Below are 27,491 nucleotides of genomic sequence, written 5' to 3' on the forward strand. Positions count from 1 at the left end.
CAATTTTGCTCTCCGACCATGCCCCGGTTGTGGTCAGCCTTGATGTGCTCCCCAAGAAGGAAGGGCCCAGGAGATGGCGTTTTAATAATACCCTTCTCTTGGATCCCAAGTTCTCAACTTCATTTTCTGCCTTTTTTGATGAATTTTTTTTATTCAACGATATTCCGCCCATTTCAAAACACACGGTCTGGGACGCCTTTAAGGCGGCTGCACGTGATTTCATTATTAGCTATGTTGCTAAGAAGCGCAAGGTTGCTCGTCAATTCACTACCAACCTTCTTCATGACATTAAGAGATTGGAACACGCCTATTTCACCCCTCAGTCCCCAGATAGTCTGAAAACCCTAATTGCTGCTAAGATTAAATTTAATGAAAAATCCACTGAAGATGCTTCCTTATACTTATTGAAGTCAAATGCTAAGTTTTATGGTGGACGGAATAAGGCTGGCAAAATCCTTGCAAATTACTTAAAGGTCAAGCACGATAAGATGAATATTGAATCTGTTTTTGATGCCAATGCTAATTTACAACATAAAGATGCAGAGATTCTTTCTACATTCTCCCATTTTTATGAATCCCTCTATACCTCAGACACTCACTCATCCCCTTCTTCACTTACACACTTCTTCTCGTCCATCCATAAGCCTTCCCATTTCCCTCTTGATCTCTCCCTTTTAGAAAATGACATTTCACAAAAGGAATTACTCACCGCCCTCCAACGTCTTAAACTTAACAAAGCCCCTGGCCCCGATGGTTTTACCGTTGAATTCTATCTTCATTTTTCCAAGCTATTAATTCCTAAACTCCACTCCCTTCTTACTACCTTTGTTGATTTAGGCGCTTCCTCAGGGACATTTTCTGATGCTCATATTTGTTTAATACCCAAGCCTGGAAAAGATGTCCAATATTGCAAAAACTACAGACCCATTTCCCTTGTCAACATTGATTATAAGATTTTTGCTAAAGCCCTAGCACTCAGATTGGATCTTTTCCTTCCCGATCTTTTAGGCGAAGAGCAGTCTGGGTTTGTTAAAGGCCGTTTTATAACGGATAATACCTGACTTTTATTCAACATATTAACTAAATCCTCCCATTATCAACATTCACTTGCAGCGATAGCCCTTGATGCCGAGAAGGCGTTTGACAGAGTAGAATGGCCTTACCTTTTCCATACTCTTGGTTGGTTTGGATTTGGTCCTAGATTTATTTCGCTAGTTTCCCTATTATATTCCCATCCACGTGCTGCCATTTTTGCAAATGATCAAATTTCCCCTTATTTTGATCTTGGTAGAGGAGTTCGACAAGGTTGCCCTCTATCGCCCTTCCTTTTTAATCTTGCTTTAGAACCTTTTCTCTCCAAACTTCGCCAGAACCCCAACATTCATGGCTTCCCAATTGCTCAGTCTTCTATTAAACTTGCGGCTTATGCCGATGATATTTTACTTTTTATTTCTAATCCAACCATTTCTATTCCGGCTTTCCTAGAGGAAGTACAGAATTACTCCTCCATTTCTGGTTATAAGCTTAATAACGATAAATGCGAGATTTTACCCTTAACGAAATTCACCTTCAAGCCTGACTTTAGCGTTTCTAATTTTACCTGGAGTCACTCCCACATTAACTATTTAGGTTTGCACATTACTCCCTCCATACGGGATACAGTTTCCCTCTGCTTGAGTAAATGTACTCAGAAAATTTCCGATCTCACAGCCAGATGGCACCCTCTTTACTTGTCCTGGTGGGGTCGCTTGGACACTATAAAAATGATGTTATCCCCCATCATTTTATATACTATATCTAATATTCCTGTCCCTATCCCGACCAAGTTTTTTAAGCAACTCAATTCAATCTTATCATCCTTCTTATGGCATAACAAAAAACCTAGAATGTCCCTTTTCAGGCTCATTCGCCACGTTTCTGAAGGCGGAGTTAATTTCCCGGATTTCCCGGCATATCACAAGGCTTTTTTGTTACGACAAGCTTCCTTTTGGTTCCGAGATCCTGATTCCCCATGCCCTTTATGGACAAAGCTTGAACGCCTTTTCCTCTCCCCTTTCTCCTTTGCAGAATACATCTCTTTCTCACGCAAGCCTTCTCTGCTTCCCACTCCTATTCATAAATTCACTATTAAACTCCTCTTGTCTTCTAACCCTCCTCCCCCGACATCTGTTGCTGATTTCCTCTCTTCTACCATCTGGCATAATAAGTTCTTTCTAATTCGTCACAAACCCTTTTACTGGAAATCCTGGAGGTCCAGGGGGTTGGTTTGGATTTCGCAACTCTTCTCCAATTCCAATTTCCTACCTTTCCATGACTTGTGTTCCATTTTTGGTTTGCCCTTGTCTTTTGCTCCCAAATACCTTCAGCTCAAGAATGCGGTGATGGAGATCCATACAAAACTATTACGGAATTCTTCCTCCCTTCCTTCTTCTAGTCCTATCTCCCAACTCCATTCCATCCTACGAGCTACCCCCAACGCTTCAATTCTCTACAAGTACATCCATAAACAATCACTCCCTAGGCCTAAGTCTAAAGTGGAAGAGCACTGGGAACATGACCTATCCTCCTCCTGGTCGTCTTCATTCTGGGACAAGATTTGGACAAAAATTCGTAAAACATCACAAGCAGCATCTTTGACACAATCCTTGTTTTTTATTTACAACCGATTGCTTCACACCCCTTCCACTCTTAATAAGCGTTTCCTACTACTCCGAATTTGTGTTGGTCTTGCTCCACACCTAATGCTACTTTATTTCACATGCTATTTTTATGCAAAGATGTACATGTTTTTTGGTTACAGGTTTGGGCCCAAATTAATGTTATTTTTCACACTTGTATTCCCCTATCACCGACTCACCTGTTCTTGGGGAGTCTCTCTCCTTGTTGGGTTGGAACTGACCTTTGTGTTCGCATTGTTGATTTGTTAATAGCTGTTGCATTTCAACAGATTACTGTTAATTGGAAAAATTCTTCTACTATTTCTTTTAAAGCATGGTGGTATAATGTATGTCATAACCATAGACTTGATACTGCCTTTGTTTTTCCTGCCCTGTTGGCAGCCAAGCGTGCAGATCTCTGGCTTCCTATCACAATGTATTTAGATAGATGTACTGCGCCTTCATTTCGTCCACAACCTGCTCAGCAGGAAGTAACCAAACCCCCATGATGTCCTTGTCATTTCATTTATTTTTTCTTATTACTATTTGTATATTCCTTTTGCATTTCCTTACTTGCTTAATCAATATACCCTTTCTTCCTGCTTATGTAACACCCATGATAAGTTTATTATTATATTCTCAATTACAATTTGTACTCTGATTTTCCCTCCTCCCTTTTTCCCTTCCCCCCATCCCTTACATGATTACTTGTTATACTATGTATTGTTCTCTTACATACTTTGCTCAATAAAGTTGTATTGAACTGAAAAGAAATATTGTTATCTGCACTGCTCCTGCCTTGTAAATTTAAATTGTGTTCAATATCTGAGAAAGTGGATAATCAGTCTGGATGGCAGAAGTTCACTACAAGTAGTAATGTCACTCTTCTTGTTAGGTCCAGTAAACGTTTCAGTAATTTAAACCTAAGCACAACTCCTGGATTGCTGTGGCACAAAGTACCAGGCCATACTTAAGAAACTGTGAAAAGAATTTAGATGTAACAAAACAGTTAAAAAAGTTGAAAACACAACACAATAAAAATCTTACTTCAATTCATAAAAATAGAGAATAATATGTAGAACAAAATGACACCAAACCAACAAATATCCAATAAGCGATTCAGAGATATGAATTTTTAAAGTTTATATTTAAAAATAACACAAAAAGTGTTCAGCACCAACAGCAGTCATCTTGTTATGCTTGACTGGTGCCTAGGCATGAATTAAGGCCAACTGCAATGTAGGTCAGGTCAGCAATAGAAACTAAGATCCTGGTTGGAAGATTTACTTTCTGACTTAGTCTCTGAAAAGGAGGTCAAAAAATCTTAGCAAGGAAAGGCAAAATGCTGTGGCAGAGAAGGGCTCTACGAAGCCGCATAACTATCAAATGAGATCCTGTCAAAATTTGCATCCAAGAAAGGTCCCTCACAGCAGGGGACGTTTGGTTCCTTCGCCCAGGGAGATTTCTGTGTCTGGACGTATTCACTTTTTTGGCTTTTGGATTCCTCCAACCAGCAAGGCTGCAAGCTGTAGCCAAATAGTGTTCCACAAGGCGGGATACCCTCTCTTTGACATCCCACTGAAATAAATTTACTGCTACGAAAAAGCTTCATGTGGGAGCAACGTGATTTTGCATCAATTTGCGTCACTTTTGTGACGCAAACAGTTCACAATTTTAGGAAACATACCCCTACATGTTCACATTGGGTGCTCAAACACCAACGGCATTCTCCAGTGCATAGGAGCTTATTTGGAAACGACTTGAGATCTCCATGTTTTAACAGTATTTTCAGTACAGACAATACGGGGCAACAGATGACGTGGTATTTATTATACCTCACCCCCCTACCCATATAATACAGGGCTACTCATAACGAAGGCCTAAGTGGTTTGGAAGATCGGCGGAAAGTGTCTCTTTTCGTATATTTTTCAGACTCTAGTGCTTCTATTCTATAACACAAGAATTGTTTTGAAAAAAAGTTCTTTGTACATACTTTTTTCGAGCGAGTCATGGAAGTAAAAACCAACGAGGCAAGTTTGCTTTAGCTGTGAAAAAGTCTAATCATACAATTTAACACTGTTCATCACAGCTAATTGGTAGAGAAAGTAGTTATTAAGCGGCTTGGAACGGATTCATTTTTCTGTTTCACTTATTTCTTTGGCCAATTTGGGCGTTTATTATATTAGTGGAAGGCTGTGCTCTTGTAGTGGTTAATGATTCCTCAGCATCATTAGTAAATATGCTCTTAGGGTGATGGGAAAAGGTTTATTAAACCCTTACAATATAACCAGTGGAATACTCAAAGAATTGAGCGAAAGGAACGGTAAATTAGACAACCTAATTGTACGTTTAAAGGAACACAATATTTTTCATTATATGTATTGCTTTAAGATGAACTATATTAGCTGAATGGGCAGGATGTCATTTGATTATACTCAGCTTGTACATTCCAAATTAATTTTGAAAATACAATAAAGGCAATCATTGGAAAATATGATCGTTTTATATCGAAGGCCATATGTGAAGTGTAAATGCATCCTGTTGTTATAAGCGTTTTTCTGCTACAGGACACTGCTAAATTATATTACCAGGAAGAGGGAGCTCCTCCTGTGAAAATATAATGCTGCTTCTGACTTGTATCTTGTTGACAGGACAATTCCAAGATATAACCACGAGGAAAAGGTCGCAAACCACACCCTGCGAGGCAAAACAGAATGACTCCTGGACCTTCAAACTGACAGGAGTGGCTACTCCGCTGTTTGAGAAATGGCAGCTCCACAGAAAGTGAAAGGTGAGTTAAGGCCTAAAGAAGCCAGACACACGCATAAAAAAATCCTGAGAAATAAGAAACAAGCATGTGCAATGCAATAGGTCTCGCATTAGGAAAGCTTGAGCTATTGGTATTGTAATAAATGACCAAATTTTTATTTATGTGTTGGTTTTGAAAATAGCTAAATTAATAGCTTTGTCATTTACAATGCCAATAGTTTTAACTTTTGCAAATGTGACACCTATAGCATTTGTAACACAATATGTGTTGTATTTACATGACTTAGATGTATTGATATTACAAATAACAATGGCTTGTAATTTTTTAAATAATTAATACTTAAAAAAAGGTTATTGTAATTTATAATGGCAATAGCTTAAACTTTTGTAAATAACTTTTGTGAAGATTATGTTCATTGAATTTTATTATGATGAAAATCCAAGAACAGAAGTGAAATATTAACATCTTTTTGTGACATTTGTAATAAAGCTTGAAACATTGAGAGAACATATTTGAACCAGTTGTTGTTGAATGGTTGCACAGATTGATGCTGTGGTGGCGCTGAGTGATGTTGTGGTGGCGACAAGTGATGCTGTGGCGTTTAGTGATGCTGTGGTAGCGCATAGTGATGTTGTGGTGCCCCTGAGTGATGTTGTGATGCATGTGAGTGATGCTGTGATGGTGCTGAGTGATGCTGTGGTGATGTGATAGATAGATAGAGGGGGGGCGATAGATAGAGTGAGGGCGATACATATATAGATAGAGTGATGGCGATACATAGATAGAGTGAGGGCGTTTAATTATGTGGTGTGTAATTATGTGGCACTGTGTGGTATTTGGAGTGTATGTTACACTGAGGGCAGTGTAAATATGTGGCGTGAAATTATGTGGCACTGAGTGGGATTTGGAGTGTATGTTGCATTGAGTGCAGTGTAATTATGTGACACTGAGTGGTACATGGAGTGTATGTTGCATTGAGTGCTGTGTAATTATGTGGCGTGTAATTATGTGGCACTGAGTGGGATTTGGAGTGTATGTTGCATTGAGTGCTGTGTAATTATGTGGAGAGTAATTATGTAGCACTGAGTGGTATTTGGAGTGTATGTTGCATTGAGTGCTGTGTAATTATGTGGCGTGTAATTATGTGGCACTGAGTGGGATTTGGAGTGTATTTTGCAATGAGTGCTGTGTAATTATGTGGCGTATAATTATGTGGCACTCTGTGGTATTTGGAGTGTATGTTGCCTTGAGTGCAGTGTAATTATGTGGCGTTTAATTATGTGGCACTGAGTGGGATTTGGAGTGTATGTTGTATTGAGTGCGGTGTAATTATGTGGCACTGAGTGGGATTTGGAGTGTATGTTCAATTGAGTGCATTGTAATTATGTGGCGTGTAATTATGTTGCACTAAGTGGCAGCCGCGGCCGGTAGTGGGAGTACCGTCCGGGCGGTGACGTGGGGAGGGGGAGGGGGAGGGGCAGGGTGGGGGTAGTAATGTATGGATTCCGGACCTTAACAGGTAAGTAAACATATAAATGAATAAAATGAATTTCGTTGCACGCACTGCATCACCAAATGCGATGCAGTGTACGCAACGAAATTAGTTTTATTCATTTATATGTTTACTTACCTGTTAAGGTCCAGAATCCATACATTACTACCCCCCACCCTGCCCCTCCCCCTCCTCACATCATCGCCCGGCCGGTACTCCCACTACCGGCCGTGGCTGCTGAGTAGAATTTGGAGTGTATGTTGCATTGAGGGCTGTGTAATTATGTGGCGTGTAAATATGTGGCACTGAGTGGGAGTTGGAGTGTATGTTGCATTGAGTGCAGTGTAATTATGTGGCGTGTACTTATTTGTCACTGAGTGGGATTTGGAGTGTATGTTGCATTGAGTGCAGTCTAATTATGTGGCATGTAATTATGTGGCACTGAGTGTGATTTGGAGTATATGTAGCATTGAGTGCTGTGTAATTATGTGGCGTGTACTTATGTGGCACTGAGTGGGATTTGGAGTGTATGTTGCATTGAGTGCAGTGTAATTATGTGGTGTGTAATTATGTGTCACTGAGTGGGATTTGGAGTGTAGGTTGCATTGCATGGTGAGTGACTGGTGAAGAATGGGGTAGGTGGGTCACAATAAGGAGAGTGAGCCACTAAAATAACAAGTAAAGTGCGAGGTGAAAAGAGTAGAGCTGAGTGAGGGGTGAACATGGACCGGGTGAGGGGTTAGTACAAAGAGTGTGATCCACTAACAGATGAAGTACAGTAAGGGGTGAAGAGATCGACTAATTAAGGGGTTAGGACAATGACGTTGAGTCACAAACAGAAAAAAATAATGCTGAAAGGAAATGACAGGACACAGAAAAAATTCAGCTGTGTGGGCAAATCTGCGACGTCTTGAGAGAAAATATAAAAAGTAGGACTGTATCTGCTGCACTAGAATGAAAATGGATATTTAAGAAACACCCTCTGTATCCATGAATGCAGGCTGTAGCTGAAACCATTTAATAAAAATATCCCCCAACAGTTAAACCCATTTATTAAAAATATCCCCAACTCCCACTTTACGTAGAAGGCAAACGTTATTTAGCAAAACAAAAACATTTCACACATAGGTGGGTGAAGAATGGGCAAGAGAGCAACATAGTATGTATGGATGTGAAGGGGGAATCAGCACATAGGGAGAGAGCAAAAAGCTTGCACTCCCATGGAGGGCTAAAAGAAACAAAAGCGTGGCGCGGGAGCGGCTTCCTTTGAAGTCTGATTGGGGGGGAGGAGCAGCCTTTGAAGTCTGATGCCGAGGCACAGTAAAATGGTGGTGTGTGATGTGGCTGGCGTTGTGCACGCGCCTGTCTCACATAAACTGTGTCTAATCCACAGCTTGGGTAGACTTTTCGAACTGCTTACTAGAATCTTGCTGCAATGCTTACGCATTGCTTCAGCGAGACCTAAAAATGTAGGACTTAAAAAGAAAAGTGTTGACTGTTTTTTCATATGTTATTTATACTGTCAGTGGAGCCTGCTTTAGACGCAGAACTCGGAATGAGAAGCCGTTTCACTGCAGTTCTTTTTTCGATGTTTAGAAAGGTATCCACACTCCAGTTTGGTGAGAATGGGAGGTTCGAGTATGAATCTGGGTGGATTGCCTCTCCCAAGAGCTATTGTTAGGGGAACATAAAGGGTTGATCTTACATTGAGCTTAGGCATGTCTACAGAGTTTTCGGCTTGCTCATGTGTGATATTTCCAGGTCATGTGTGACATTTCAGTATCTTATGTGTGACACCATGAGTGACACTTTACCATGATTCGAGCAGAGCAGTGATGTCCATGACACGTGGGTAATTTCAGAAATGCCTCGAACCAAATGCTCGGCTCTGACTCAGCCTGTGTTCTCAGGAAGTGGCTCCAAAATAGAGGTAGCTCAACTCTGTGCAGGTATAACTAGTTAAGTAGTGTGTATATATTTAAAGAAAAAACACAGTCCTGTCCATCCACAAGACAAAACACAAGCACATATTAAAAATTGATCAGAGAATTTACAAACACCAGTTCATTTACACAGCACAGCAACCAGATAAGAGTGAGAGACGTCTATCAATCATACCCATGAATGTCTCTCAGAAAAGTGGAAGAGTGATGGTGGAGCTCGTTGCAGAAGTATGCCAGTTGTGCTTTTAACTGGTAGACCCTGCTGCACCCTTTGTGTCAGTCATAGTTTGGTGGTCTTTGAGTGATTAACTCATTCATTTGTTTTAAGTTGAGCAGCTAGTCTCAGAGGCTGCCTGGGAGACCTACCCTGAAGGGAAGCTGTAGTGGTCCATTTAAGACCCAGGGAGGGTAGACCTGGACGCGCCCTATCATGACAGCTTCCCAATAAGCTCCTCGTGCACCACATGCTGCTGCAGGTTGGCCCTTGTTCACATCAAAGCACAAGATGATGATAGTTTAGCGTGAGGAATCCCAAACCGAGGCCATGAGAACGATGTTGGGAGAGCTCTCCCTGTGATTAATTGTTCCTGCTGCTAAATTGCGGTTTTCCCGCAATCCAACATTACAGGATAAATTGCCAGCAAATGAGTCATGGCCACTTTTCTTTTGCGAGATTATGAGGACATTTTTTCAAAAAGGCCTTGAAAGGGTTAATGTTGCACTAGTGCAGATAATTAGTTCAGTGTAATTTAGGTGGTTGTAGAGAGGAATGTGGTGTGACTCTGGAAGGAAGACTGATAGCTCTCTAATGTACACCCAGTAGCAGTTTTGACAAATATAAAAGTTTTCATTTATTTAACAACACGTGGCTCAGTTGATAGGGTATGGAGACAAGCAAGCGAAAGCCCTCTGCTCAAACTAAACTTTTGCACCCGTGCCATAGCAACGGTCCCGTGGGCCCTGGTGCAAGTAAGCATGACAAAGAGAGCCCGAGACTACAGTAAAATCTAACAATAATCGGGGTTCAGTGGACCCATCAGGCAACTGGTGCCACTGCACCTGCTGAACCATTGAGCTGCACTTTTAGGTTGGTACAGAGAACTGCTACTGTTGCTGAGTGGCGCAAACACTATTTTTCCTCGTGGCCTTTATATCGACATTAGATTTGTTTGTACAATTTATTGTAAAGCTAAAAATGGTGCGTATGAGAAGCTCGCACACAAAGTGTAAATAACCTGAGTGTATTTCACACGTTGATTTATTTAGAATTCAATGAAGACCGAGAAGGCTGACGCTCATCTGTGCGGCCGGGTAACCGAGAGCTGCTGCTGCTCACAGCGACCTCTTGTGATAGTAAATGTGTATGGCGCGTGCAAAGCTCGAGACAACACCGACCTTTAAACTTAGATTCGCCTACTTTTAACATAAGGGAAGAGAGATTACAGCAGTAATTTTCTTTGTAAGGTGGAAATGATAACGGGAAGCCAGGTGATGCGGTGGAGATACCAGGGGAGTCGCGACAAAAAAGCCAGGTGAGTGAGGGGGTGGATGCGTGCGTGTGTGCGCGCGTGTGTGTGCGCGCGTGTGTGTGCGCGCGCGTGTGTATGCAGTGTGTGTGTGCGTGCGTGTGTGTGGTGTGTGCGTGTGTGCCTGCGTGTGTGTGTGTGTGCGTGCATGTGTGTATGTGTGTGTGTGCGCATGCGTGAGTGTGGCCGTGTGTGCATGAGATTGAGAGAGGCGAGAGGCTGACTTACTGTGAATGTGAGACAGGAGATGTGCACGGCGCTGGGCTGGGCGTGCGCGCCCACGAGGAGAAATCGCCGAGGGCTTGCGCGTGCACATCCCCTGTCTCACATTCCCGGCAAGTCGGCAACAATAGATGCTTCGCTGTGCACTGCTTCGCACAGCTAACACAGCTCGACCTAAAAAGTGATATACAAATGGCGTATAGAAAATATGCATAGTGCACCCCACAGAATACAGAACACCATGGGGCCAAAATATCGAGGCCTAAATATTGACGACCAAAGTTTCGGGGTGTTCAGTTAAATGTGGGCTGAGAAAACGGGGATCTCACAAAAAGCATCTTTCACTTGAATTTTTCCATAGGATGTTGAGACACAGCTAAAGGCAAAGCACCTAAGTGCTTTCAATTTGATGTAAATCTATTCATGTGGCAACAGCCATCTAAACACTCGGGACTCAGTCCTGAGTCCTCAAAAAAAGGTTAAAAAAAGACATAAGTTGGCAGGGTAGAGATTTCGCCTGGTGCCAAAAATGTTTTTATAATTTGCCTCTAACTCATGATACTACTTCGAAAAAACCAAGGGTGGACCACGGCCCAGGGACGGTTTCAAACATTCTTTTGGGTGGGTTGGCAAATGGATCCAACTCCCTGAGCATCTGGCATGGCCGAAGGACCCTCTTTCCTGAGGCTGACAGGACCCCAGGGATACTCACGGCCCTCCTTCCTGAGCCTCAATACACCCCGGTCCTAATTCCATTAAAAAAGGGAATTAGGCGCACAACTCCCTTCTCCATGCCTTACTAGGCCCCGGGGACCCCATCACCAGGGCCAATCTTAATTCAAACGGGAAGCGGAGCAAGTACTCCCTCCCTGATCCTGTACAGACTCTGGTGAATCCATCTCCCTGGGGCTGCCTCAATTACTGTGTCCCAAGGAGCTCACCCTGGGACACAGCAGTTTCCCTGCCTGCAATAGCTTGGGCAGTAAACATATGTCTGCGTCCACCTTGCAGTTGCATTTTGAACGCTCCCACCCGGTGGGAGCAGGCATGCCTTCTCTGCCTCTTGTGGGCAGAAAAACACACCTTGCTCCCAGTGGGGGCAAACAAAAACTGCTGCTCCAACTGAGGGGGAGCAATACTGGCCCACACAGCACCCAGGATGTTCCCAGGGGCTCCCCACACAGCCAACAATGTACTGTGTGTAAGCACTATAAGACCCAGGGGATGGGGTCTCTGGGGCCCCTATAGGCTCAGAGAGGGGGAAGCTAGACCTCCTACCCATCTAAATATTTAAAGCATTAGGATGCGGTCCTTAGGGCCTGTAGATGGTCTCAAAGGGCGAGTGCATGCTCCTTCCCCTTAAACTATATGTTTTGGCTCCACAGGATAGGGCACTATTGGATTGGGGAGCGGGGCCAGGCCCCCCTCCCTGTAATTTAAAAGATAGCCTTCTGGGATAGTAACTCCGGGGCCCTTTGTGGCTCGAGGAGGGGGTAGCAAGTGGCCCTCTCCTTTAGAAATATATTTTGGTACCAAAGGGGACGGGAGTCCCATGGCCACTACTAACCCCTGGGAAAGGTGATGTTTACATCCCTCCCCTGAGGTAAAAACAAAATGCCCCAATGCCCTTAGTGACTCATAGAGGGGAACCGTGTGTCTCTTCCCCTTAATAGAAAAACAAAGAGCCTGGGGTATTGGGCATTAACTATTTATTAAAATAGCAGGAGGTCCAAGAGGAAGAGTAGCATGGAGAAACAGAGGGATAACACATACCAACTAATTGATTGCAACACAAAGTTCTGACATCAGCAGTGAAAGCATACACCCCTTCCAAACAAACACAGTGAGACCAAAATGTTCTTTGGGTGGTACAAACACAAGAATGAAGAGAAGCAAGGGACTGAGATAGATTAGTAAGTCATGGGATCATGAGAAATAGGTGGACGCAATAAACCAATTTTAATTATGGTTCTCATAATCACATCAATTATGACAGACAGGATATCATGTGTCGAAATTCCGGACCTAACAGTCCTTCTCTTGATCCAGCCTGACAGGTTTGCTTTGCTTTCATGCAAATCTTTTTTTTTTCTTTAACCGCCATCATCCTCTGCATTGCACCCTCCCTCCTTCTGCTCTATCACATTACCTGCTGCATACCATTCACCTTTCCCCTATCGTTCAATTGATTTCTCTACAAATTCCTTCAGCTCTTCTTTTCTTCTATCTTATTTGTTCACTGTACTTACATTCTTTCAACGTCTGCCTCCTTTCTCATTATCTCTCCCTCTCTCTCTCTCTCTCACTCGCATTCTCCTCCTTCCCTTCATCTTTCTATCACTGGACCAGTGTTTTGCTTTTGCATGAAGTATCCAGAGCAGAAATATTGTTATCTGCACTGCTCCTGCCTTGTAAATTTAAATTGTGTTCTATATCTGAGAAAGTGGATAATCAGTCTGAATGGCAGTAGTTCACTAAAAGTAGTAATGTCACTCTTCTTGTTAGGTCTAGTAAAAGTTTTAGTAATATAAACCTAAGCTCAACTCCTGGATTGCTGTGAAACAAAGTACCAGGCCATACTTAAAAAACTGTGAAACGAATTTAGATGTAACAAAACAGTTAACAAGTTAAAACACAACACAATAAAAATCTTACTTCAATTCATAAAAATAGAGAATAATATGTAGAATCCAATAAGGGATTCAGAGATATGAATTTTTAAAGTTTATATTTAAAAATAACACAAAAAGTGTTCAGCACCAACAGCAGTCATCTTGTTATGCTTGACTGGTGCCTAGGCATGAATTAAGGCCAACTGCAATGGCGGTCAGGTCAGCTATAGAAACCAGGATTCTGGTTGGAAGATTTACTTTCGGACTCAGTCTCTGAAAAGGAGGTCAAAAATTCTCAGCAAGGAAAGGCAAAAGGCTGTGGTAGAGAAGGGCTCTACGAAGCTGTATAACTATCAAATGAGATCCTGTGAAAATTTGCATCCAAGAAAGGTCCCTCACAGCAGGGGACTTTTGGTCCCTTCGCCCAGGGAGATTTCTGTGTCTGGACGTATTCACTTTTTTGGCTTTCGGATTTCTCCAACTAGCAAGGCTGCAAGCTGTAGCCAAATAGGGTTCCACAAGGCCGGATACCCTCTCTTTGACGTCCCACTGAAATTACTACTTCGAAAAAGCTTCATGTGGGAGAAACGTGATTCTTTGGCCGATTGGCAACAAACTTTTTTAAGATTGATTTGGCAGGTTTGTCTCGGTACTCCGGGGGTCTTTGAAACCAAAACATCCCAGGTTTCTCAAGATATTAGGAGCTTCTATGTGACAGTTGAAGTTCATGCAAATGGGCTTCCAGAGGCTTTAAGCTAGGGACAGGTAACTCTCTAAAAGTACCTTTACTAAAATATGTATTACAAATCCTGAAAGTAACTTTAAAAAAATGTTTATTACAAATCCAGATTCACCACTGAATTTACCCTGAATTTACCCTGCAATAAGTATTTCAAAAAAGTTCAAAAAATAGTTTTGTGCCTGTTTCCTAGCCAGATATAACATTATTAAATGTAAATTTGTATCTTAGTGCTTTACTATGGCACACTTCATCCTGCTACAGTGAAAACAGCTTTAAGGCTATTTTCACTGTAAGGACATGATTAGCATTCAACTTTTACATGTCCTCCTTTTTCTTAAATACGATGCCTCCTACCTTATCACCAGTACCAGTAAAGTTCACTTAGGGGGTGACATATTATAATTTAAAACCAGGGTTTAGTCATGTATCAAGGAGATATTTTGCCATGTCACATTTTCTGTTTAAAATTGCACATACAGGCTATAATGGTAGGCCTGCAGTCATGTTTGCACATTCACTGTAGTTTGTGACACAATGAGTGCTGTAGTCCACTATTGACATTGGATTTACAGGCCATGGGGACAGTGTGCACTATATAGTATGGACTGATAGGAAAGTTAAATTGGCAATTTGGAGTATAGTCAATTTCAATATTTTATCCGTCAGAAGACATGCACAGGGGCCTGGTTTGCAGAGTCCCTGAGCGTAGGGTCAAAAACCAGCAGCCGATCAAACAAAATCATGCACAAATAGACATTTTCCCACACTATCCCATGTTCTTCTTCTTTTATAACTAACCCACCCCTCATAATACACCATCTGTGAAGACGTGCTTCACCTCCACACAAGTGAGAGGCCATTTATCAAACATCATACTTTCATTCCACGACACCTTCACAAACACACGCCATCAATCACACACAAACAACCCCCACACACAACACATGTACATCAAAACAGGCAGCATCATGCAGGCATTAAATCACACTATTGCACCACCATGCAGCTTTTCAAACATAATCTTCCAGACATAACAAAATCGATACTTGACAAGGGGACACATACTAAGCACACACTTGCACAAACACACACACACACACACACTCACACATCTATCACACCACAATACAAACAAACCATTAGAGCATTACACATTCAAAACTACAGCAAAACATGGTACCACATATCAAAACACACCATCATAGTAATAACATCTCAACACCACACACTCAAACACGGAGGGAAAGTGAGTTACTTTGCTGTTGAACATTTTAAGCATGATCAGTGTGGTGTGAGGGCACTTGCAAGGCTGCTGCTATTAATGAGAGTGAAGTATAGACATCTGCTACACATGCCCTACCCGTTCTTTGTGAGTGATGAATCATGCAGCACTACTGGAGCTACCTCTTTTGTATGACTTGTGGGGGCAGTTGAGTGTATGTGTGAGGAATAAAATAGACTAATGTGACATCTGCCATGCATCTGTTCTTTGACTTAGGGAAGTTTATTCACCCATTGTCCATTCTAAACCTTTTTACCTAAAACTCATTACAAATCTTTACATTATACAAACATAAAATGGATTGGCATTGCCAGTGCTTATTTTTGACAGAAGAGCTAAAAGGACATATTTGCATGTTTCTGCCATACATTTCATGAGTTACTCTTAGCATATTTAACATTGTACAATAAATTCATCAGTCTCCAAGGATAAAGAAACGTAAAGGAGCTGAGCTTGCCAATGATTTCATTCATTACCTGTATGTCATAGCAGAGTCAGGCTTAGCCTCAAAGAATAGATCTGGCACATAGTATGATGCTACTGTATCTCTAGTTCATTTGAGGGGTGTAGCCTGGGTGTACTACAGCCAAGACCAACAAGAATGATCAGGTATCTGTTGATGGTTGCAAGGCACTCGGAGGAAAGGCTTCATACAGTCATTGTAGCTGCCCTGGCAACATTGGGTTGTTCTGTGTGAGCAAGCGAAAGGTGGCAAGACATGTTATTGACCCTTTTCTTAGTTTTCCTTACTAGTCCCCTGCAGCAATCCGTACAGCATCTGTATAGTCTGAAGTGAGGCACCAATTGCAAACACTCTCCGAGCCACAAGCTGGCATAGCTGCAACATACTCTTTGGTGCTGGCTGGACTGAGGGTGACCTTCGTAGACAATGATATCAAATTAAAGCTATCCTTGATATGAAAAATATCTCATCTACAGTCTTCAGACTATGCTAAAATATTTCACTTTTCTAAAGAAATAGGCTACAGGGCCATGGACAGCTTAGACTGGTTGGGTAATTCCCCACTGACCAAAGCATGATGGCACTTGGCAGGAATTTCAGATTTACACTGAATTTCGCTGAGATAGTGTACTTTTGAAATCAAAATACATTTTAGCAACGAAGGACTAAAAACCCATGGGGTTGGCAATTATAGGGGCAGGGTGTTCAGGTAAAAATACTGAATAGCTATGCTTCACAAGGCTGGTACTGAGGATGTCCTAAAATGGCTTCTTTACTGCTTGCTTTGCCTCATTTTTGCAGGTTCTTTTCATCTTTCCTGTTTCCCTTTGTCACTGTTTTTCTATTTTCCAGTTTGCTCTTCCGTCTTCCATTTCTGTCTTTCTCGCTCTTTCTGTGGGTCAAAGACTGATGATTAAAATTAAGCCTGTGTCCCCCAAAAAGAGTGTGCAGCCCACATGCTGGCACCTTAAGTAATGCATGATCTGGTGACTCAATAGTGTTCAAGTTATCGACCTTGGACATATGAAACACTAAGGGGCCCATTACGATGGCGGACGCACAAACCGTAACAGTAAACGGGACCAACCACCAGAGGTGCGGTGGCCCAGCTGTGCCAATTAGGATGCACCCGCCACCCTGGCGGTCGCATCCTGCATATTATGCATTGTGGCGGGCGGTGCTGTCAGCAGCACCCACCGTATTGCACAATATGCATGTTGTGAATTAACATGCACAACATGACAAGCACCACGCGGTGCTTGCCACCTTTTGTATGCCAATGTAGGGGGTACCATAGGAACCCCCCAAGTGCAGCCCCCCACCCCTCCCGGGAGCCCGCAACAAGCCCCCACAGTGATCACTGCATGCCTTTCCATGGCGGAGTCTCCACTTGTGGAAATTAAATATGATGGAAGAGAAGAAAGTAGTTGTAAATTGATCTTTTCTTTCTTATGACATCACTCTGGCCAGCAGTAAATTATTTTATGAGCGATAAAATGTTCTTTCCCTTCGACAGGAAGGCAATATCAACTTTGCGAAACTGCAGTTACCTGCTAGGTCAAGGGACTGTGAGCCAGAACTAAAATCCAATATTTTGTCTAACTGTTGTGCCAGCCAAACTCAGAGCTAACTTGGAGCACCTAGTAACAACACATTGTCGTCAAAATAGTTCTTGTATTTGCTCACTGCCTCTTGTAACTAAACAAGCAAGCTATGGTCGATGCAATGAGCAGAAGATCATCATGCAAAAAAAACCATCACATATTAGAGTAGAAACAACACATATAAACCTTAATCCAAGGATCCTTCTACGTCTCGAATCCATGAAAGGTGGCAGAATGCCTTAATGAAACAGGAGCAAGTGCATGTGATAGCGATACAAACATTTGCGAAAAAAGTACTTCTGCAAACTTAGCAGAGGCAGGTATTGACATTTTTAGTAGAAAACTCAGGGCCTTATTTATGAGTAGTGATGAACTGCTGCGTGAAAACAGTGATCCGTCACTTCTCAGTGCACCCTCCTTGCGACATGATGGATGTGTCATATTTACTGTATGACGCATCATGTTGCAAGGAATGACAGATACGTCAGTATTACTGATGGATCTGTTGGCACAAAACTGATGCATTCTGATGCAATGGCGTCCTAGAAGTGTTATAGATTTCAATGCGCCACTTCTATGGGGCTTGGATACGGGGTAACACCCACCCTACATACATTATACCTGACCGGGATAAAATATAGCGCAGGAGTTTACAAAATGACACATATACCTAAATGTGTTACTTTGTACAAAGGTATATCCATATGTAAATGACGCTCATAGAATGAAGAAGCTTACTATTTCTAGAGCTAATCACCCGATATGGTGATTGAAAATGTAGCCAAATATGCATTTTGCTGGAATTTAATAATTTGGCACAGATGTCTATTACTATGTCCTTTTTAAAGATACCAACATAGCTCATGATTAAAATTAGTTTAATGTGCATTGCAATTCATAATTATGTTACTTCTATGAGTTCTATATTTTACACGGAAATTAAATTGATAGTAAAGAAGTGGTATGACTAACAATAATTAATTTCTTTAATAATTGTGCAATTTCAGCCTGGTATAAATATTGTACGACTTTTTTTCGGTTGCTGGCTATTTTATTGTTGAAGATTTAGAGGAGTGGTTTGTGCTTGTGTTGTTACGGCTGTTAATTCTATGTAATGAAAATGTAATGCTGTTTATTAACCAGAAAAATTTGGAGGGTCAAAGCAATGCTTTACATCGGTAGTTGCGCATAGGCATGCCGAAGCCAAAAAGAGCATTGGAATCGAAACACATTTTAGCAAACACGCGACAAGATAACGTCAAAGTACACTGCGTTCTTTTATTAAGTATCATTAAGAGAGAAGCATTTCACTGCAACACAAGCAAAAAATGGATTTAATAGGAACGCAATTAGAAAGCAGCAAAAGCAGTATATCAACACGTGGAACAACAGTTCACACTCCCAGGACACCTGCTTGCATGTATGTTTGACATTCCTGGGACCAGTAGGTCCTGAGGTCAACGTCAGAAGACGCAATCTCATGTTGTCCATATAACAAGAAGGCCTGTCTGTAGAACACATTTGTGTCCAGTGGCATAGCTCAAAATGATGAGGCCCCCTTGCAGAATGTGGTGAGGGGCCCCAGAGTCTCCACTGCCTGACAGATATCCATTGGTCTTTGGGTGAATGGGGCCCCTGGTGGAGGGTTTGGGGCTACCACGTGCCGCAGGGGTTGCAGGGGCGTTCGTTACACCCCTGCCTATCATTCATCATTGTGCAGAAGCATGTTTAAATTTCTGGGATGCCAGCAGTACCAAACTGGCCGACAAGAGGACACACATGAATAATGATCTTAAGTCACATAACCTAGATAATTCCAAATTTGACAATAATAACTCAGAGCACATACTTAATCACATTTTCTACTTTAAATCTATTGACTAAGTAATTCATTGGGCACATAGAAATGCCCTTTGAGGTGCATGACCAATGCATATATGTCATGGTAGTACTCTTGCATCAAAGACCAAACTTCAATCAGTCAATCAATTAATCAGTACTTGATGAGCGTATCAACTCACCTGTGAGGGTCTTGATAGAGCGCGCGAGGTCACCCAGCCAATGATTACGCCGTTTCCGGCTTCAGGGCCCATATACTTTCAATTCACACTATTCATTGACCAGGCGACTTCACGGGCTGCTATCAATTGTGTGTTTTCCCTATTTGTTATGACTCAGTGTACCCGACTTACCATCCACCGACACGGGTACCTATGACTTCAATGGATCAGGGGCCTAGCTGTAAAAGGAAAGGCAGCAAATGTAATTTCAAATGACATTCAATGTTGTTAAAATGACCACGGACAACTGGAAGTTTTAAAATGTTTATCTAAAGTTCGTTATCATCAAGCATAAGATACACAAGAATGAGGCAATCAATAACCAAGATAATGTAAATGATATAACTATAGAGAAATAACGACAGGGTAACCATTCAAATGTAATATGGAATGCAAGTGGGGAAAAATACTATATAATCTCAGAAATGTTTAAGCATGGACAGACTATGCATGGGTTACTTATAGGAGGGCCTATAAAGAGTAACACGCTAAACTTAAAGTAAAGGGACCTTTAAACAGTCTAGGTAAGGAGGTTCTAGACCATATCAGAAAATGACAAACTGCAGTGCAAAATATAATCTCTAAAAGGTAGGGTGACATGGGAACATATCATGAAAAATCTGCAAATGACTTTCGTTCAATAGTTTTGCGACAAAAGCATGGAAAAATCAACGTGTGCAAAGGTGTCACTTTATTGTAGCGAAAGGTAGAAATATAGAAAGGTGCAAGTTTAAAGAACTTAGAGCAGTATTTACCTAGACTGGTGTGGAAACCAAACCCTGGCCACGGGTCAGTTAAGGACAGGAAACCCTCAAGGAAGGATACCCCTCAAAGGACAGCAGGTGCAGAATGGACACCCCGGACAGGACAGGATACCCTCAGATTAGGAATCAGGACAGGACCTCAGGACAGGACAGCAAACCCTCAGGACAGGACCGCTCAGGACAGGACCGCACCCGCAGTTTGGAAGCAACGCCTGCGCTCCACCCTCTCTGCAGCTATCGATCAAGACCCCGATTGGGTCAGCGAACTCCCAGCAAAGTGCTTCGCCAGCACTTTAAGGTTCAGTAAAAAACCTTAGTCTATGGTCAATTTCGGACAGAGTGCTCCGCAGCTCTCTGTATCTTCAGTCACCTATTGAGTACGATGGGTCAGTGACAGGTCAGCTAAACCAGACAAGTCGGACAATTCCCTAGGTAAACCCAGGGTAGATATACTCTTTTGGGACGGTGTACCACCCCCCCAATGTTGCAAAGTGTCAGAATCCCTCAATTTGGATTGGTCCTAAGGTAGGATTTGGGTAACACACCAATCAGAACACGCTAATTTGAGCCTATATTAGCATACTTGGGTACCGCCTAGAGAGATTGGGGTTCTCATGAGAAACTGTGCAGAATACGAGTGACAATTAACATTGTAACATATGAGGAGCAACAATTCTCCGTTCTCGTAGCGCAGAGGTGGCTTTCCCAGGCGCATCTTGACTGTGGCTGCCAGCTGGCTGAGTTCCACTGTCCAAAGTTGCCACCTTTCAATGCTCCCTGGTCATGCGCAGAAGAGACCGTCAATATGGCTCCCAATCAGTTTGGACCCCCATTCCCCGCGGTACATGAAAAGTAAGCGAGAACAAATTAATACACAGAAATAACGTTATGAAATCACATTCACAGGGTTGTACTTTCAACTTATCATCATAAAATATACTTATGCAGTCTATATGTTAGCTACATGGATACAATCACAAGAGCAGTGGCACGAGCAGTACCACATGATGGGCACAGCTATGTATTACGCATGCGCATAAATTTCCCTCCACTTCTGCAGACGCGTCAGGACACGTGAGTGTGGCTGACGCATGCGCAGTAACTAAATACAAGCGGCAGCCATTTTAAGTGACTCGAGTAAATTATTTTAGTAAAACATATAGGCAAGCGTCTTAATCCTTATTTAAACTAAATATAAACGTTAGTAAGACTTACACTTATTACTTTGTTACACATAAACGAGGCTCATGACTTCGGCAAGATCGCAAAATATGCGAAGCTTTGCTTCATCAATCCCCTCTTTGATGATATTTACTATCATCACAAAATAAATGGAACCAGATGCCAACTTTCTTTCACACTTTATACAATTCTATCTCTTCCAGCAAGCGTTCCAACTTTTCTCTTTCAGTTTTGGTAGGGTGAGAAGTCTTCACCTTTTTGTATATCTGATCATTCACTTCCTCCAATTCAATCTCATCCACACTTCGTTTCACCCCTCTGGCATTCACTTCATGCTTTCCGGTGCGCTTGCGGCATTTGCAGCAGACAAATATGAAAAATAGGATGAGACCTATAATTCCAATTGGCATCAGTACTTTGAGCAATAAGCCTTTACCTATACTAGCGAACCAATGACCTACATTTGAGAGACCATCTACCAGTCTCTTCCAGGCACTATCAACCTCGAGTGGTCTGAGTTCTTTTGCCAAATTAGTAATATTTTTCACATATCTTTTGATCTGTACACTGAATATAAGTGCAACAATGTTGCACCTTCAACATCCGGCAGACTCCGCCCTCTTTCGCTAATAAGGTGTCAAGAGCAAGTCGATTCTGCAAAACCATTGATCTGATCGCAACCATTTCGGTGTTGACCAGCAGAAATCCATGAGCTGTCTCAGTAGACAATACATCCACTATAGTAGACAATTTACAAATTCTGTGAGTGTTCAGAACCACTCCCACTCCAGGTATCAGTGCACTGAAAATACTACCCATAATTTCACCTATACTTTCTCTTTTACTACGCACTAAGCCATTAGTATTTTCATTGCTTCCAGCTTTCCCATTCACATGGTATATTTTCGGGAAGACAATGCCAAAATAGCAGCTTCCATACCAGTGATCCGGCAATTTGAAATAAGCCTTGTCCCCACAAATATAATAAATTCCAGGAAACACAGGCTCTGACCCATTTTTGGAACCCCAACCTCCAATTACCTTGTAATTATGTTCGCATTCACTGGAACCAATGAAAATGTTATTATAATAGCTAGTCTTCTCGCGGTGAAGACATAGCTTGCCTTTCTTTTCAAAATCCAGCAACAGAGCAGGACCCGCCCCACCAGTTGAGGTGCCTTCCATGTTCTCTGCCCACTTTGGCTTTTTCTGACTTTCGTCATTAGCCTTCTTTTGTATTTTAATTCTCCTTTTCTCTGCCATGTTTAGGAACATCTTTTCCTGCTCATGCAAAGAACAAGTCAAGTTATCTCTGTGTGCGTCTGCTATGTCAATGTTACCTATAGTCAGGAAATAATCTCCCATGTATCGTATTGCGTCACTTTTGGTATGTACAGGATTCAAGTTCCCACGTATAGGAAGTTCAGAAAAGATCACGTCATTGTTAGAGTAATAGTACTGTAACGGTCCTCTTTTGTAAAATAAGCTAGCTAAAATACTACAGGAAATTCCGTATGTCAGTGGCAAGTGATGGTATGTCACGCCTTCAGCTACAGAAGTAGGTAACTTCATGCAGACATAGCAATCTTCAATTTCCATAGTCTCTACATAGTGTATTAACAAGTTTGCGAAAACATTTAAGCGTGTCCTGTTTTTGATTCTATGATAATGTAGTTCCTCATCTGATGCTTCTAAGTCTTGTTTAGTTTGTCTCAGTGCTCTCTCATGTCTAGCTACACTCTGTGTTGTCAGCTCTTCACTGTCAGTATTTACAATTTCAGTAGGGACAATGTTAGTATCTTTACTCACAGCAAAGGGAATGAAAATTGTTAGTCCTATCCAGAGTAATATCAGGACAACTATACTACAGACACATACCTTGCAGCAAGTTTTGCAACAGCTGCGACTAGGTCTACCACTCACGTTTGAATCAGACATTTTTGGCTCAGAAGAAGTTTCTCGACCCCTCTTTGTGACTTTACACGAGTATCTTACTTTGTGTAAATTCACGGTGGCTCTTCTTCCTCTTCGTCAGAGTACTCAGGGACGGGCTCTCCGTCGCTTACGTCAGTTATATCGAGATCTTCAAGTTCTTCTAACACAAGTGTCCATTCAGGTGACTTGTACTTTTTGTTTTGTCTCTTTATCCGATCACTCCTTCTTTTGGAAGAGTCTTCTGGTTGTTCTGCTATACGAGCACTTCTCCTTTCTTCTGCACGTTTTTCTTCTACTGTTTTTATTCTCAATCTCAATTTCTTTATGTATCTAGGCTCAAGATGCTTTCTTTTCTTAAGTCTTTTGGTTGGTACTTGGACTTCGTTTCCTTCTCTTGCCCTCTTATTCTCATTAGCTTGTGGCAATTCTGTTTCAGTTTCTTCTTCTTCTATCTGACTAATTCCAGGGCTAGTATCTGTTTCTTCTGCCTGGGTACTAATCTGGCCTTGTTCAGGTAATTTGTGTGTTTGCACTTCAAGTGTCTCTGACTCTATTTCCTGAACACGTTCTTCTAATTCTATCTGATCCTGTTCAAGCACTTCGATCTCTGGACTTTCTTCTGCTTGAACTATTACACTATGTCTAGTCTGTCCCTTCCCGATATCAGGTGTCAGTGGAGGAGTATCAATCACTTGTTCTGTATTCCTCTCTTGTTCACGATCCTTCACTTGTTCAGTATCGGGCACTTGTTCAGTCTTATTCACTTGTTCTGTATCAATCACGTGCTCTGTCCCTGTCTGACCTTTTTCTTCCTCAGTTTTGATGTGAATCTCAAGATTCTGAGGCTCTTCGCCTATGCCTTGCTTTTCCTGACTAGTCCACTCTCTACCTTCCCAAAGTCTTTCATTTGTTCGAATAGGGTCTTCAGTGAGGTCAATCAATGGAATCCACTCTTCTGGCCATATGCTTGGCAGCTCGTCTTCAGCTACTTCTGGCTCAGCTCCTTGGACCCCTTCAGCAGGCTGGGCTCCTGGTAGTTCGTTGTCAACTATTCTTGGGCCAACGTCTGCTGATTCTGCAGCTTGACTGGTACTGGGCTGTACGCTGTCAGCTACTTCTGGTCTGGCTCCTGCAGAGTCCTCTGCTGGACGTCCTTCAGCTTCAGGCACTTCGTCTGGTGGTACCTTCTGGGTGTGGCTGGCGTGTATCCAACGCGGAACCCCAGCACACTTGACTGCTGTGGTAGTAACCAGAATCACCTGACGTTTTTCTCCCCACCTTGGCTCCAGGCAGGTCTTCCGAGTGTGCTTCTTTATCTTCACCCAGTCCCCCGGGACCAGTTTGTGGAGAGGAGTCGTTGGATTGAGGATGGCGTCTTCTCCGATCTGGCGAGAGATAGAACGCACTTGGTCACCCAATCTCTTGCAGTATTCAAGTACCAAATCATCAGTAATACTCAACAGTTTGCTTCCTGGTACCCATGCTTGTCTCATTATTCTTCCCATAATTATTTCATGGGGACTTAGGCCTGTTTTGCGATCAGGAATACTTCTGAGTCCCATTAGGACCAAGGGCAGGGCCTTCACCCAGTTCAATTTAGTTGCATCACACAGTTTTGCTAGTCTGTTTTTGATAGTTCCATTTATTTGTTCCACCACTCCAGAAGCCTCTGGACGGTAGGCACAGTGTAGCTTTTGTGCAATTCCAAAGGCCTTACAGAGTTCATCGATGATGTCATTATGAAAATGTGAGCCTTGATCTGATTCAATAGTGACTGGCACCCCGAATCTAGGTATCAGTTCTTTTAATAAACATTTAGCTACCGTTTTTGCGTCATTTTTGGGAGTGGGGAAAGCTTCCACCCATTTTGAAAATAAACAGACCATGACAAGGACATATCGTTTCCCTTCACAATGGGGCATGGTGATGAAATCAACCTGTATCCTTACAAAGGGACCCCCGGACCTCCCAATTTTCCCCAGTTCCACTACAGTCTTCTTCCCTGGGTTCATCTTTTGACATGACAGGCACCTCTGGCAGAGGGACTCTGCTACTTTCCTGAACTTCTTACTGTACCAAGTCTGTTGGAACACTAGAATCATGGCGTCCCTACCAATGTGTGATCCTTCATGTATCAACCTCACCATTGCGCTAAGTAGGTGTCTAGGTAACACAGGCATACCAGTTGGACCTATAATGACACCATCCACACGTCTTGGTCTACATCCATCTTCCTTCCACTTTTCTCTTTCTTGCCAAGGTGCCGCCTGCTGCCACTCTTTCACTTCATCCCATGTAGGCACTTCTTCAAACACCTGAAGTTGGCAGCTGGTTCCTGGCCCCCCTCGTTTTGGATTCACGATATACCGATCTCTTGCGCACCATTGGGCCACTCGATCAGCATAATCGTTTCCCAGTGATACCTTGTCCATGCTCTTCTTATGAGCAGCACATTTTACCACTGCCAGTTCCTTTGGTAACTGGATTGCCTCTAAAAGGTCTTGAATAACTTTTCCATTTCGAATAGGGGTACCCGATGAAGTCAGGAACTCCCTCTGTAGCCACAACTGGCCAAAGTCATGCACAACCCCATAACAGTACTGACTGTCAGTATACACTGTTATGCGTATGTTCTTCCCAATTTGGCAAGCTTTTATCATAGCAATCAATTCGGCTACTTGTGCAGACTTGATGTGATATAGATAACCTGCTTCCTCAATTTTCTCTAGGGACACTACTGCATAGGCAGCACTCAGGCCTCCTTGTTCATGCCTTAGACATGAACCATCTACAAATAATTCTTTGTCATGCTCAGGCAAGGGCGTTTCCTTTATGTCTGGGCGTGGCTTGGTGTTGAATTCTGTTAAGTCTATGCAATCGTGTTCATCATCCACCCCCCCTTCCATATCCTTTGGGTCGGGGAGTAAGGTGGCTGGGTTCAGAATACTGCACCTAACAATGTTTACATTTGCAGCACCCACAAGAATCCTCTCATATTTAGTCAGCCGACTAGGGGTGAGATACTGTGTTTTTGTTCTGGTCAACAAAATTACCACTCCATGCGGAACATACACAGTTACCGGATGTCCCATGACAATTGACTCACTCTGTTCCAAACTAGCACAGGTAGCAGCTACTGCTTTCAGAGAACCTGGTAATCCAGCAGCCACTGGATCTAAGGTGGCAGAGAAATATGCCACAGGCCTTCTCGTCGTGCCATGGTCTTGAGTTAGGACTGACAATGCGCAATTATCGCGAGTGTCACAGAATAGGGCAAATTCTTTGGAATAGTCTGGCATTCCCAATGCAGGAGCAGTACACAGACAATTTCGCAGTTTGGTGAAGGCCGTTAAGCTTTCATCATCCCATTCTACAATCTCGGGTGTCCCTCTCTTGGTCATTTTTATCAAGGGCCTGGCTAGGACTGCAAATCCCAGAATCCACTGCCTGCAGTATCCTATCACACCCAGAAACATTCTGATCTCTTTTTGAGTACGGGGTAACTGCATCTTTTGAATTATCCTCACTCTTTCCGATGTCACTTTTCTGACCCCTTTTTCTATCTATCAAACATTTTTTCAAGATCTGATTAAAGATAGAGGGGCTCTCTGTATACCCTTGAGGGACCCGGTTCCAGCAATACACGTGACCCTCGAAGGCAAATGAGAAAAGAAATTTGCTATCTGGATGCAAAGGAATGGAAAAGAATGCATGACACAAGTCTATCACTGTGAACCACTCAGCATCCCAGGGAATCTGATACAGAATCACTGCTGGGTTCGGGACAATAGGGCAACAGGGAACTACTATTTTGTTAACTTTTCGCAAATCCTGCACTACTCTGTACTTGCCACTAGGTTTCTTAATGCCCATAATCGGAGAGTTACATGGGCTACTCATCACCTCCTGTATGATGTTTCCTTCTAACAATTTCTTTATTTCCACAGCAACACCAGCTTTCACTTCTGCATTCATCCTGTAGGGTTTAGTATTGGGGTATACTGCATTGTCCTTTATTGCTATTTGTATGGGGTCCACATTTTTCATCAACCCTACATCTTTCCCAGTAAAGTCCCACACCTCCGGCTTCACTGCTTCCTGGAGTTCTTTGGGTAAATCCTGCATGGTCATTCGTTTAATTTCCGAGTCAGGGCGGACTAACATTAATTTATAAATGCCGTCTTCATCTGGGGTCTGAATTTCAACACCCTTTGGTGTGCAAAAGATGGTACAGTTC

Source organism: Lissotriton helveticus, chromosome 10 (genome assembly GCF_964261635.1).
Source record: "Lissotriton helveticus chromosome 10, aLisHel1.1, whole genome shotgun sequence".
Taxonomy (NCBI): domain Eukaryota; kingdom Metazoa; phylum Chordata; class Amphibia; order Caudata; family Salamandridae; genus Lissotriton; species Lissotriton helveticus.